This window comes from Callorhinus ursinus, unplaced genomic scaffold (genome assembly GCF_003265705.2).
Source record: "Callorhinus ursinus isolate GAN/ISIS: 27379988/994484 unplaced genomic scaffold, GSC_fseal_2.0 scaffold12, whole genome shotgun sequence".
NCBI lineage: Eukaryota > Metazoa > Chordata > Mammalia > Carnivora > Otariidae > Callorhinus > Callorhinus ursinus.
This window is the reverse complement of record NW_027397074.1, coordinates 48,437,265-48,450,828: the sequence shown is the minus strand read 5'-3', so window position 1 is coordinate 48,450,828 and position 13,564 is coordinate 48,437,265.

Below are 13,564 nucleotides of genomic sequence, written 5' to 3'. Positions count from 1 at the left end.
AAAAATAGCACATTTTGGCACAATTTGGATTCAGAGAAAAGCCAAGAAAAAAAGAGTTAGCACATGAACATATAGCCACATATTTTTGTATCCCACCTTCTTCCCTAAAGGATTTATCATGGAGGAGAAGAAAACACACCAAGATTATGGCAACTTTCACCTCAATCTGCCAGGGTTAAAAGGAAAAACCCAATCCTCCATTTGGATTTGGGTTTTTAGGACTTTATCTTAACCACTCTCCAAGACTGTGAGCAGAAGTTCAAGGAAACTTAAGAGAGAAAGCAACCAACTCAAGATTTTATGGGTCAAATCTAATTTATTTTTTGCCTTAGGATTCACCATAGTGCAAAACAACTTCCCCTTAACTGCCCCCAAGTTTTGCCCACCAAGGAGAACATGCTCCATTCTGGAGAGGAAGTCACATGTACTTTTTTGGTATGTTTTTCACATCATGAAACAAGCAATCTGAACTTTAGGGCAGGAGCCACAAACAGCCAACAAAATGGAGTGAGGCTATGAGTCAAGAGGAGTCATGAGTCAACAGCAGAAAGGCTGCCCCCATCCTGAGTTGATCCCGCCAGTAGGTGTTACTTTAGCCATTAATCCGGGGCGCTCCATGGATGGAGGATGGTCCCTTCCTGCCAAGAAGCACACAACAAAACTCCAAACCAAACTGAAATCTACCAGTTCTGCAAGTCTCTGAACACAGAGTTGGGCCACTAAGACAGGATGCAGAGCTTGCCTGAGAGGCCTGACAGCCGACCTACCTGGCTGGAATAGCAATGGAGAGCCTCCTGGTCACCACTGCAGGCCACTTCACTTCATCATTCAAAGTGGCTTTTGGCATTGGGATTAGTATGATTTAATGCAATCACAACAATAACCATCCTCACCTACTGTCTGAGGCCACCAGAGCCCATCCAGCACTGTTTATTAGCTTTGGCTTCATACCCCATGATCAAGTTCTTTTCAAGCATGCTTTCCTTGTCCTCCTTTGGTTTTACTTCTCTCCAAAGGAGCTTTACCCTCTAGTTTAAGGACCCAAATTCCCCTAGTTTCCCCAATTAAAGCTTGTGTTTTAGGAATTCAAAGGACTCAGGAGCAAAGAGAAACTTTCTTACTGACCTGCTGTGACCACCATATTGAAAAGGAGTTCGCCAGTGCTCGCTTCGGCAGCACATATACTGAAAAGGAGTTCGCCAGTCTGATTCCTGTACAATTTGTTACTTTGTGGTCCTCGAGTCTACATTACATGCAAAAGGTCCTCCTGGCCAGCAGGGGGCGGTGCAATCTGTCACCTTAGGACAATTGGCTTGTGGATTATTTGCAAGTTGCTTTCTTGTTCACTGACTCAGATCTATACCTCTAACTTCCCCTTTCTTCCTTTCTCACTCTCCTTCTTTTTCCTGAGGTTAGAGGCTTAAAAAATGTAAAGATGTCCTCAGAGATTATTCATGCCAGACATCAGCAAGCTTTTTCTGCAAAGGGCCAGACAGTAAATCTTTTATGCTTCGCAGGTTATACAGTCTTGCCACTGTTCAATGCTGCTCTTGTAGCTGGAAAGCTGGCTGGATAATATGTAAACAAATGAGTGTGACTATGTTCTAATAAAACTTCATTTACAAAAACTGGCAATAGGCAGGACCTGCCCAAAGGTGGGACTCCTTATAATCTAATATCCTCATTTCTTCTTCCTTTCTTTCTTGCTTTCTTCCTTTCCTTCCTTTCTTTCTTTTTTCTTTTTTTTTCTTTCTTTCCTTTTATCTTTTCTGTTTTTTAACAAAACAGAATCCCAGAGAGCTCTACTGATTTGCACAAGGTCACGTGGCTAGTAACTGAGAGAAGGAGGAGGAATCAAGGTTTCTAGACCCCTTTTATAGAGCTCTTTATTCTCTGTGCTATTTTCTATAATGGAATTTTACCCAAAAGGCCTGAAAAAATCTCTTAGGTGTCTGTGATTGGCTAAGATCTATCAAACACCGACTGAATGAAAGCACTTTACTACTCACACAAAATGGTACAGAAACATGATGCTATAAATACTAACTTCCTTGATTCTGGCCCCTGGGTTGGCTCACTCACTGACTTCACAGTAGACAGAAGCAGTTCTGGTTCTAATGCCTGTACAGATCTCTTACCTTTCTTGTAGTTCACAAATCCATATTATATCTTAAACTATGATCATCAACGTCTTATCTATTTCCCAAACTTCACCCTGGTCACAAGAGGACAAGATGAGAGAGTATGTGGAAGCACGGGATAAATCCAACTCCTCCCCACTGGAAAACAACTGAAAGAATATGCTCCCCTTTCAAATAGCTTTCAAATAAACTAATTTGCCCTATTATTAGATGAGTACCACTGTTTGAGAGGTATCATGATGAAGCAGAAATTATGTTGTCAGATCCTTTTTGTGTTGTGTTGAGTTGTATGGGTTGAACTAGTTTTCAGAGACTCAGTGTCCAGATGTGAATAGTGGAAGTAATGGAATTTTCCCTAAAGAGCTCTTACTCAGATTATACATAGGATGACCATATAATTTATTGTCCATACCAGGATACTTCTGAGAGTAAAGGGAGTTCCGTTATTACTTATGCTAGGTCAATAGGCAAAATCAGGGATGTGGCATACGGCCACTTAAGTTATACAACATGGTGTCTGGCACAAAGATATTTGACAAATCTTAGTTTTCTTTCTCTTCCTTTTTCTCAAGAATCCAAGCAATTCTACAGTAAGATCTTTCTCTTCTGTTTCTAAATGTACTCCAGTTGGTCATTCGAGCACTCTGACTGGACGGTGAAGCCCCCATTTACTAGCCGTAGGTAACACTCCCCCTCCACCACCCCTTTCCTAATACTACACAACACTGGAGCTGTGTGATTCCGCACACCCTGCCTTGCTCACACTGCCCTTCCAACTTCTCCGTGATACCAACGATGTTGGGGGGGAGGGCGGCAAGGGTGGGGGGAGATGGCATTCATTATTCTGCCAAAAGCACAGATGGTAATTTGAAACAACAACATTCCTATTTGGGAAGGAGAAACGTTGTGCTGTGAATACAGCTTATGAAAGCATAAAGACTGAACGCCTTGGATGTGGCAAAGGGCCGCGTGGGGGTTTCTGATCAGTTCAACCCATGTACACTGCATGAACTCACTTAGAAATAATAAAGCCTCTATGCTCCCTCAGTCTTGTATTTGTCTTAAACTCAGGCCCACCAAATTGTGCCAAATTATGTGTTGTTCAACTTGCACTGCCCCGAGAACAGTAAGCTCATTTTGCAAGTTAACTGTGCCGTATTTGTAAGATTTCAGCGTTTCAACCAGGAGTTATCGACAGAGAAAGGGAAATAAACAGATAATTTTTCAGCCATTTTTCACTTCAAGCTTGAATCCAGGTTAAATTCGTTCATGTCCCTCTGTGACAGTTACACACACGTAGGCAGAACTCACGCTACACAGTATATTCTATGTATGGGAACATGGAAATAAAGAGGATTAAGATAAACATCATGCATTGAATTTCTGAATTTTGTGTCTATTTTAAGACAGAACATTTTGGATGAACTTTGCTTTCACTCCATAGAGTATCCTTTTTTCTATATGAAAGTGTAATTTGTTCATTTCTATTTCAAGCTAGCTATTTTTCCCAGGCCAAGAAAATAATCATAATTTAATAATTCATTGAAATGTTACATATCCAATAGTTTTTAGAAGTTTCTTCCCCTTCTCCCTCCACTCTTCCAATCCCCTCCAGTATCAGGCACTAAGGCATACACTGTGGTTGGGATTTTGGAGTATGGGATCAGATCCGAGCGTTTCTACTTCCTACAATGTGGCATTGATCAAGTTCCTTGATGCCTCTAAGCCTCAGTTTCCTCATCTGAAAATGGGACTAATGATAGTTCCTACTTCACAGAGTTTCTATAAGGATTTTTTTTTTTTTTTTTAAGCAGGCTCCACATTCAGTGCAGGACCTGATGCGGGGCTCAAACTCACGACCCTGAGATCAAGACCTGAGCTGAAATCAAGAGGCAGATGCTTAACCGACTGAGCCACGCAGGCGCCGTTGTAAGGATTAATACATGCAGAGTACTTAGCAGTTTGGCAGGCACATGGAAAGCAGTCCAAAAAGGCTGGCCCTTACTCCTTCCCCTAATGACTCAGCGCAGTCGCTTCCTCTCCTGTACAACCTCTCTCTCCTCTCTCCCTCTCCCTTCTGTGGTAACCAGAGTTCGGGGCCTCTTTGCTGCACCCCTGCACTGGGGCAGTGGTCTTCTCTCCAGTTTCTGTGCCACCGATCTCATCCCACTTGCCTAGCTGTTCTGTGACCACCTACCAAATGTCTTCCTAAACGAGCATTCTCATTCATGCCGCCTCAAAAACAACTCTGAAGTCTCTCCATTCCTATGGGATAAAATTCAAATTCCCCAAATGTGACAATTTAATGTCAGGCACGCCAATCTCCCTTTCCAACCTTACCTTGATCCCCAAATATGAATTACTAATTGCCTCCCATACCCCAACAAGAGCCAGACCCTTCTCTGCTGCATACTTTTCCTTCTCCAGGGACCATTTTAATTTCCCTTCCTCTCTAAAATTTTGTCTACCTTCTCCATCATCACTGACTCTCCCCTACAGCAAGTGCACTCTGTCTACTATTGCCATAGCTCATTTGGCACTTAGTTATAAACTATTTTGTGACAGCTCTATGATCAATGGACTTAGGGAAAGCCAAGACTATCTTTTAGATTGTTCTAGATCTCTGTCACTTCCACAGAGTAGATGCTCAATAAAAAGTTTGTTGAATGAATGAATAAATTAAGAGAAATTAAAATATAGAATCTAAGAGATCAGGATTTCACAATCTAAGAATCACACTCTGATAAAGGCCCTAACTTATTCTTACTGTAATAAACTTTTCTGCACTATAAATGCATAAAATGCTATCACTCATAAAAATTATATTGAGAAATATGATTGACATTCTTTTGAGCTACTTCTTGTGGATGAATATTTCAGAGAATTTGGTCAAATCCAAAATAAATGCAAAAAAAAAAAGCTATACTTAGCTATCATATTAAACTCATTTCAGGGGCACAATCCCCTGAGATCAATCTTACCTTTTACTAACTTTCCAGGGAACAAAGTCCATTAAATGATATCTAACCTACATATACCAACCCATCAAATATAATAAGTTAGAGATTCAAATGGATCTTCATTTTCTAAATATAAACAAAATACCTCAAAGCCCCCTTTAAACCAACATTCATCGCAAAGGCAAGATAATTTGCTATGCATGGAGAAACTTGATAATGTCTCAACATTGCCCAAATGTCTGAGACATATGCTACCCATCAGACCCCCAAAAAATGTTTAAATGCATCTGTTTTTACTCAGAGCCCCCTTTTACATCTTTATGAAGTGAGCAAAACTGAAAAGTCACAAGGAATAAAAAGACGGTTGTAACATACACAGTACTAATCGCTTAATCCTCTTACTAGGACCCGGGCCGTCAGGGCCAAGGACGGTAATGCCGATGCTAATACACGCTGTCTGCGGGAGCTGTCACTGCCACCCGTGTCGCCGAGGTCTGTGTGTCAATACCGGAGGGATTACAGAGAGACAAAGTACGTAACTGAGTAACATTTGTGTCCAACGTGGATCCCGTTTCCCTGTTTGTCAGTGAGTGCTGACGGAGCCGGGAGGACAGGGATGACACCAGCTGAGCCCTCTGCAGGCAGAATTCCTGTTCCAGCACAAGTAATAGTCCCAAGAGTCCAGAAAGAACAATGCAGCGGACCCGAGCTCCAAAACAGCAGGGCTCACTTAGCACATACTTCAGCAGAGAAGTTCCCCTACAGGTGAAATCTAACAGGAGAAGGTGTTGGCTTTTAAAACATCTGGGTGTTTGGAAACCAAAATTCAAAGACCACCTCCATCGCTGCTGGAGCCAGAGCCGTCCCACTGCCGGCCTCGGCCTCCCCCCGCTCTGTATGAAGAGCAATAGGAAGAACAACTGCTCAGGAGATTCAGTGAGACTCGGGGAAGCAAAAGAAGCAAATGGCCCTGGTCTGGTTCCTGCAATTCCTGGAGACGGCTTGCAAGGTGAGGAGGCAGAACCCACTGTTGGGTGGCCCTGACCTGAGGAGCGGCACAACTCTCTCTCTGCTTTGGCCGGGGATGCCCAGGGTAGGTGTGGCACCATGCTTGGCTCATCTTTATTTAAAGACTGCCATCTAAAACCCCAGTTCTGCCCCACCACACCTTCCTGAAAACCTCCATTCCAATCCAGCTGGCATTCCGAGACAGAACAGATTGGGTCAAGAAGCCAGTCTTCACTGGAGTGAAGGCTGATAACAGCTAGAAGAAAAACAGGGAGGCAGTGAAAGGAAAAACTCCTCTCACCTATAAGCTCTATGACTTTTGGGGCCTCACCTGGAAAGTGGAGATCGTCATGTCCACCACCTCAGTCTAGTGCCAACACTGAAGGAGATGATTTATGTAAAAAGTACCTGGCATTGTTTCTAGAACTTGGTAGCCACTCAAAATTAGGTGATTAACATCATCTTCCTGAACACAGAGGAGTCCCAGAACATGAAATGTTTAGGGACAGTGAGGCCAGAGGGGCTGGTCTTGGACTCTACCAGATCCATGGAGCATAAGAAAAAGGCTGTCAATCCCACAGAAAGAAATACTCCATCAATACCTTCACAGCTGCTCTGACAAAAAGGGGCTTCGTTTTCCACACTCCCCCTGTAGGACATAATGTCACTTTAGCAGGATGTAAGAGGCCTTAGCCACAGCCCTTTGTGCCTCGACAGAGATTGGAAAACACAAAGGTGAAAGTTGGGGGGTTCTCAGTCTAACATAGCAAGGGTCCAGTCAGCTTTTCCAGATACTTTTTTCTCTTACATAACAGAAAAACGTGCTGGGAGGCTCAGTGCATATCCAGCTTAGGGGAGGGACAAATAGATTAGGGGAAATTTCCTGCAGGCATTAACAAAACTGAGGCTTACATTTGCCCAAAGTTTGCTTTCCATCACACTGTTCAATTTTTAATGTGACAGAGAATACCACATGTTAAATTTCTTACTAAACACACTGTGTATGTTCCAAACCTCCGAGGACCATTCCAGGCAAGGGAGGTGGTAAAAGGAAAGACTTGGGGTGAGCTCTAGTCCCTGTGAGTACTGGAAATAACAACCTAGACATTCAGACTTCAGTGTCTCTAGTTCCCTAACTTGCCTGATGGTCTCTGAAGATTGTCCTCTTTATGCCCCCGATGAAGTTAAAGGACACAGTGTCATGTAAAGATTGTGAGAAGCCAGCACCTAGAAATTCGATAACAGTCCCAGATGGTCTTTGATCCTCCACTAGGGTTCACATGAGAACCTGTGCTAGACACAGATTCTGAGCCAATTTTTGTGAGTTATTCTTGTTACACAATCCAACACTGAAGCACCTCCCTGACTTCGTTTCTCACTACTCTCCCCTGGCTCCACACAATCCAGAGCCACACTGGCCCCCTTGATATTCCTTGAAAATGCATGCATGCTCCAACCCCAGGGCCTTTGTACTTACTGTTTCCTCCACTCACAACACTCTTCCCCAGATATATGCATGGCTTGTTTTTCACATCACTCAGTTTCTGCTCATTGTCAACTTCTCAAGAGATCTTTCTCAATCACTGCAACTTACATAACGCCATCAGACCTCACCACCCTCCATCACTCCTTACACTTCAGTGTTTTGCCCTACTTAGTTTTACTTCCCAGCAGTTACTACCTGATATGTTACATACTCATTTGTATTTTGTTTCTTGTCTGTCTCTCTCATTGATATGTAAGTTCCCTGACAGCAGAGGTTTTTCTTATTTTGTTTATTGTTGAATCCTCAGTTACTACATTTGTGTTTGGCACTTACTAGGTGCTCAATAAATATCTGCTGAATAAAGAAAAGAATAGAGTTCTTCATATCAGAGGATGCTAGAGCTGTGAGACTTGTAAACTACTGGTTTCATCCTTTGTTTCATAGATGAGGAGGCTGAGCCTGCTGAAGGGAAATAGCTTACCTCCAGCCAGTAAATCTAACAAGTTGGGAGGCACAAGAGGTGATCTGCATAAAAAAGCAAACATATCTAGTGTGGAGAAAAAGTTCTGGCCAAAAAGAAAAGTGAAAAGGAGAAAGAAAGGAAGAAAGAAGGAAGGGAAGGAGCAAGGATAGCTACACATTTTACTGGCTGAACAAGAGACTCTGGAATCCAAACATGTTTAGATAAGGCTGAACTAAGATTTTGTATCTAAAAATTACCTTGCAAATTGTATCTCTTGCAAGTAGACGGTCCACATTTAGGAATGGCCCCTGAGAGGTCCAGCTCTCCATTCCTCATTGCGGTGCAGTGGGAATATTCTAACAGCTGAGGTTTATCTAAAGAACAATTATCCTCTGGGTTCAACTCTCCTACCTGCAGCAGAACTCCTCATGCTAGACAGAGAAGGGGAAGGGGGAGGAAAGAGGTATTGAACTAGGCACTATGCCAGGGGCTTTCAAGGATCTCAGTTCATTTTTATGACATTCCTGCGACCACTTTACAGATGAGAAAACTAAGTCTCTCAGAGGGTTAAAAAGGCTCAAGATCCCCTAGTTGATCAGTGGCAAAGACAGGACACTAACTCAGGTAGTCCAATTCTAGATCTCACGGTTTTTCACTCTACTTGGCTGTTCTCTCCAATGTGTAAAGAACTTCAGAGGAGAAAACTTCCCCATGTGTGTTTTCACGAGCTTTTTTATACCCACCCTGAGGCAAGGTTGAGTCACCAGTCCTCTTTAGGCACCTCCGCTTTCACAAAAGGATCTGATTCCACCACCCAATCATTAGTCTGCAAAAGCATTCAGATTTGGTGACACAGAACACATGTATCCTTCAGTATCCCCAAAGCCACTTCTAAATAAACATACAATCCAAGTAAAAACAGCGCACTTGCTGCATAAGTGCAATTTTGAAACTCCTGGTGGAGCAGGGTCCAATTGTTTGGGTTTGCCTGGGACTGAGGTGCATCTGGTGATGTGGGATTTTCAGTCCCCAAACCGAGAAAGTTCTGGGCAAACTGGAAAAAGTTGGTCACTCTACCCAACACCCACCTGCAAACCAGACTATCCCTCTTAAGCCTCCACCCCATGAAGAAATTCTAAGGCCACTACTTTCCTTATATAACAACTTTTGATTGAAGCTCCATTGATAAAAATGTCATTTATGGAAGATGGATTAAAACATAGGCATTTTATTCATTTCTAAATTTTAGCTTTTAATCCTGGATTCATTGGAGCTCTAGAATCCATTCATTTATGGAAGATGGATTAAAACATAGGCATTTTATTCATTTCTAAATTTTAGCTTTTAATCCTGGATTCATTGGCACATAGAAATATGTGCCAATGGACCACATTTGTTTAGTGTTTTCACATAATTCTTCTCAGTGGACTGTGCTTTGGTATTTTGCCTTTTTGTGATACTGAAGAGACCACAGAAATACTATTGAATTTAGCAGGGAGGAGGGGAGTCATGAGGACAATGGTCACTACATGATCCAGTGTCATCCTTAATCTCCTAGAGAATTTATTTCAGATCTAAGTGCCAGGGAAATCTCTGTCTCCCTTGAGAAACTGTATTTTCTATGGTGTTTTCTTTATGAAAATTAATATATACCTGATCTTGTTTCCCTTTTTATTTTGACCAGCAGGCAACTAATTGCCAAATTTGTTGTTCAATAGTAAATATTGTACAGGACTCTTTTGTCTGTATGTTCACATTTTAACTTACTACATTTTCCAGATTTTAATTATTTATGTAATATAACAAGGTGATAGGTGAGAATAAGATCATTGGCATACTTCATTATAATTTTCAGTTTCTCCTCACAAGTGAAGTGGGTATTTTTGGGGGGATTTAAAGTTCATGCTGGAATCTGTCAGAGAAAGGAGAACTTCTGGTTCAGCATTGGAATGGGAATTTAAGACAAGAGCCAGCTGAACAAACATAGAAATGATTGGTTCACAATTTCCTAATTTATTTCAACATTTGTCAACACCTTCTATACATTACCTAGGACAGGTAGAGAATACCCAAGTGAAAGTTTCATGGCTCCCACCCCTAATTCACTCTATTCACATGATCTCAGGTAAAGGGGGAACAGACTCAATTCCTGTTGATCAATAGGTGACAAATAATCCGCCTGAGGACATCTGGTTTTATATTCTCAAGTTACCAAAGGGGCAGCCTGGTACAGGGCAGGTGATGGGTTTGGAATGGACTCTCAGCCCCAGTGTTTGTCACCAGTGTGACCCTGGGTATGTCATCTAAAGAGTCTGACTCTCCATTTTCTCTTTGGTAAAGGAGGAGTAGTAATATCCACCTTAGAGAGTTATTCGGAACACTAATTAAAATCACGCATATGAAAGCATCTCCCCCACCCCCACCCTCACCCCCCACTGCACTGTGCTTGGCATATAGTGAGACCTAAAAAAAAAAAAAGATCCTCGTTGTTACTACAGAAAAGTTAATCCTCGGACTGACAGGGTTCACACTGTCCCTGGCAGTGACTGGAGATTTTATCATAAACCTCTGGCAGCGTTGCCTAATATAACTTTGGCCACTTTTGCTCATTTGTTAAAGGATACTACACAGGCCCAAAGCAGGGGCCCCACATTAAAGCGGTTACTATGGCGGGTCACTGGGGTTCTTTTTCCCTAGGCAACAATGAAACTGCATTAACAAGCATTCACCAGGGCAAACCATAGGCAAGGAACATTAGAACTTTGCAAAAATAATAAACTCTTAAAGAGATACACTGCTACACAGGCTAGCCTTTGGTGATTCTTGCTTTTTGCACATGCTAAGCTGGCTGGAGCCCAACCATTAAAGCAGAAGTGTGCTCTGCAACACGATGTGTGTTCATCCTTGGATACCTGAGATCCAGCCTATGAGAAGTTGCAGATACCTCTCAGATTTTGTGAGCTCAGGACACATTGCCTTGTTTGGTCCCTCTCACCTCCTGCTCACTTCCTTCCTGTCTCCACTCAGCATCCCACCCTGACTGAATTCGATATTCTGTGAACTTTCCCACCCACCAGCCTCTCCAAATTCAGGTGCTGAAAGAGGCAGAATAAACAGAACTGATTACAAATTTAGCCCCATCTTTCAGATCCCAGATTCCAACCACCAGAAACAGAGACCAACAAGGAAGAGCAACAAGGTCACAGCTCCTGAATCACCAGTGGGAAGTGTCAGATGCTTCTGAAATGCTCCACACTAGAGAGAGGGAAGGGATAGTGCCAGGAAACAGAATGGCAGAGTACCTCCAATAAGTTCTACTCCAGGGTGTGATTTGAACATGAGGAGTTATTCAAGCACAGATTCTCAGAGCTGACTCTGAGAGGTTGTCTGGACCAGCCCTGATCTGATTTATAAATCAATCTCAGAAAATTTTTACTAACAGAGAAATGAAACCCACCTGAGGCAGCCCACACTCCCTTTGCAACAACTATAATGTACAAACTGGCCTTCCTTTGTCACACTAAGCCTATGCAATTTCTCCTTCATATTGAAACTAGTTATGAATGTGATGAGCACGTGTTGTGGTGTCAGGCTTTGGGCAAAGGGGGTGAAATGGGGAATTCCAAAACAAGAGACACATCCTTTGCCCTGGTGAAGCTTATAGTCTAGACGGCGAGACAGACATTAATCAAACATGACTGATGGGTATGGGATCAATACTCCAAAGGAAAGAGAAACGATAGTTCCGTGGCCTGGTGCCACTTAGGCTGCAGGTAAAGGGGCAGGGGAGAGGGTAGCTGGAAATGCTCCTCAGCTCTCACAGAGAGCTGAACAATAAATAAAGAGTTAACTCTTGAATGCAGGTAGGGACCAAGGACATGCCAGAAAGAACAGCTTGTGGCAAGAGGGATTTGTAGCAGGAGGGATCATGATGCACTCAAGGAACCAAAAGATAGCCCACATGATTCCAGTGTAAGGCAAGTGCAGGAGCCAGAGGCGATGCAAAGATTTCTGTCTTTATTCTCAGACGGCGGGAACAATTCAAGGGGTGGGTGTGTGTGTGTGTGTGTTGGACCCAACATCTGCACATACTGATTCCTGCCTCAATCCTTTCCCGGACCCCTGGCTGCTTACTTTCAGGGAGCCTTGAATGACACAGCCAAGGGAGCTGCCACCTCACTCTGAGCACTAGCCACTGTCTAGGCCCCCCGACTGCATGCATGTCAGTCAGCAGCCTAGGCTCCTGGGTTGGCCCAGCCCGGTCAGTTAGCCCCTGTGGAGGCTCTGTCTCCTCCTACCACTTCTTGGATGAAAGGAAACTCCATGTCTTAGGACTGTTGTCTGACTTGTGCGGGAAATGCATCCTTAGGAGATGGGAAGGAATCAACAAATAAATTCTTTCACCTTGCTTGTCCTCCCTTCTATGGATTGTCAGGAGTGCCAGTGGTTCCACATGGCCTGTTTGGAGATGCCCAGCTGAACGAGCCACTGCCTGTGTTTCTTTGTGGAGCTGTAGCTAGTCTCATGATCACACCATCACCTCATATTTTCTTCCCTTTTTCCCTACCTTACTTCTCTTCTACCTGGCTCCTTGTCCCAGACCTCCAACAAAGCTTTACTTCAGGCTCTGTGTTCCAGAGAAACTGTATGTGGACGACAGGATTATGTAGACGTGTGTGTGTGTGTGTGTGTGTGTGTGTATCTGTGACTGTGTATATGTACATGTGTGCTCCTTGGGTGTATCTGGTGAGGAGGGAAGGAGACAGAACCATGACAAAGTCATACAGAGTCAAAACATTCATGTTTTGAAAAGGTTACATGTGGTTGCATGTGGTAAATGGAATGGGGTGCCGAAGGCAACGGCAGCCCTCCAGGTGAGAGGCGATGTTGACCTCCTGTTCCCCGTTAGCTCTTTTCGTGTCCCAAGACAGCATTCACCCACCTCTGAAGCCTTCTCCTCTTCAGGTGAAATACTTGAGCTCCTTCACTTTACAACTGCTGTGAGTTTTCTCAGCCTCTTGTTCACTCTCATCTGCATAGGTTAGCTTGTGAATATTCCTCTTAAAATGTGTTGTCTGGAACTAGACGAAATAGTCCAGGTATCCTCTGGCCAGCCAGAGTAGAAAGAATTGTCAATTTCCTTCTTCCAGATGGTGTATTCCACCAACATGGCGAAGTGCTAAGCCACCATTTCCTTTCCGGTTGTGCTTCAAGTCATGGAGCCACACCACCAGTCCTGTCGTCAAAGAACATCTTGCTCGTTCTCCGCCTGTATCCTAGTTACTACTATTTTTGTTGTTGTTGTTTTAACTGACATGTTGGGCCATGTATTCATTCCAATCAAATTCCATCCTATTGCTTTTGGTCCACTGCCCCAGCCTGTTGCAGTTTGAAAGGAGATATCGTGTAATGGTGAAGAGCAGGGGCCCAGAAAGCAGACAGTCCTGACTCCAATCCTGGCTCCTTCTCTTATTAGGTATGTGATTTGGGGGGTATTGTTTTAAGT